The sequence below is a fragment of the Macrotis lagotis genome, chromosome 1, assembly GCF_037893015.1.
Source record: "Macrotis lagotis isolate mMagLag1 chromosome 1, bilby.v1.9.chrom.fasta, whole genome shotgun sequence".
Taxonomy (NCBI): domain Eukaryota; kingdom Metazoa; phylum Chordata; class Mammalia; order Peramelemorphia; family Peramelidae; genus Macrotis; species Macrotis lagotis.
Window position 1 is genome coordinate 791157675 of NC_133658.1, and position 2211 is coordinate 791159885.

Genomic DNA, 2211 nt, shown 5'->3' on the forward strand with positions numbered 1-2211 from the left:
ATCCTGTTCCAAAGAAGCTATTGCCAAAGATACAGGACAAGAGGCTGAAAAACTGCTTCAGTTGTAGAGCACCAAGAGTAGTTAGTCTTCCTTTCTCATGGACCCTCAGTATACCCTCTATCTCTGATTTGCCATTGCTGATCCCATTTTTTTAACTCTGCCTTTTCTAGCAGAGATCTCTGGTGAAATGTTTGAGGATGCCCTTTGTAGAAAACACGTTTGGGCTTGGCATTTCTAAGTGATGTTTGTTAAAGACAATATTGAGGAGGCTTTTCCACAGAAGGAGATGTAGGGGTAGAATTATGATTGTATGCCAATGTATCCTTGTTAAGTATATGACCGAGAATTGGAGGGGGGAGTGAATATGGTCTGAGTAATAGATTTAGAGACTGAATTTCTAGATTTAAATTCCAACTCTGCTATTTACTAGCATAAGACCAGCATGGCCAATATGCAGAGTGCCCTGGAAGGCATCTCTCCACATGGAGAAGTTTTACCATTCTACCAGATTCATTTCACAAATGTGATCTTGGGCAAGTAACATCATCTAGGGTTGGACTAGATGTTCTGGTATGACCCCAAAGGCCACATGTATAAGATTTGAGAGTGTATTTCACTCACTCCTCCAGGCTCAAAATAGAATAAGTTGGATTGGAGGTTCCAGCAAGGTTCTACCTTGTCTGGTAGGAGCCTTGCGTACTTAACCAACTGTAGCTCTTTTTAGTTCCTCCCCTGTTCCTGTATCCAACTCCTGCTTAGGAAGGGTTCTGCCCGACAGAACTAACTTGAGATGGCTGTCACAGGTCTGTGCTCACCGCCCAGGCTGTCGGAAAGGTTGTCTGGGGGTAGGCACACCAATTACCGTTGAACTTATAGAAAGAGACAGTTCTAAGGAAGAAAAACGGAACTGAAACACATGCCAATGAGATCATTTTCGGGAACATTACACATAGACAGGAGACGAGGAGAAGTGGATGGTTTTAATCATATGTAGCTGCTGGAAATTAATTTAACTGTACTGGCTCTGACTTCCAACTCTTTAATCAAGAATTGGTCTAACCTGTGTGGAAGAATGGAAAGCCTCCCAAGCCTTAGAAAATACTACCTTCATAATCCTACCATGTTCTCTTCAAGCTGTGACTACAATCATTATAGTTTTATTAAGGCAGTTGAGTGGTACAATGGATAAGGTGCTGGCCTGGAGTCAGAAAGATCTGAGTTCAAATTTGACCTCACATACTTACTAGCTGTGTGACTGAGCAAATCACCTTATCTCTGCCTGCCCAAGTTTTCCTCACAGGGTAGAGAATGAAATGAGATAATATTGTTGTAAGAAATCAAATTAAGATAATATTTATTAAAAAGTATTTGGACCTATAGGCTATATAAAATTTCATTCCCTTCTCTCCTCCCTACCAGAGCTGATGGATAAGTTAGGTTTTTTTCATGGGAGTGGAGACTGCTTTCCTATGTTTCAGACAAGACTGAGGAAAGACCTCCCTAATAGGGAGCCCAGCAACCTAGGAGACAGGATATCAGGCAAATAGTAAGAACTTAATAAACATTTGTTGATTGATTTAACTCCCTTATCTGGAACTCTGGAAGGAGAGTGAGCAAAATTTTCCCTCAATCTACACATAACACACACAATGAATGTTCACAATGTCCACACTTCAAATGCACATCCTTATACACACATTCCCCACACTCAAACACTTCAAATCCATACACTCACAAATACAAACTTACACATTCATGAACAAGCATGACACTCATCCACACATTTATCTACTTACAAGTTCATATACACTCACATGGTCAGTCACAAACTATTTTATTAAGAGGAGTCTTGCAGGATCCCAGGGGAGATTCCAAGACAAATCAGTTCTACCTTGAGGCCACTAGAGGTCAGTAGGGGTTGGAAGAAATGGCAGTGCTACTGGAGGCTTAGATGGTCCTTCAAGCCCATCCAGGGGATGTTTGTAGTCTTTGTTCTGGGCTACCATGGTCATCAGCAAAGGGTGTGCAAAAGAAGGTGGGAAAGAGATGGCCACCAGATGGGATCAAGGACTCCAAGCCTTAGGAAAGCAACTCTAACTTTCTTATATATTTGACTTAAAAAAACTTATCAGTGTCTTCAAAAGAGACAGGACCTCTTTTTTTTTTCCCCTACTAACCACACTGTTAGATGTTTTCATGTAGATGGTGTCC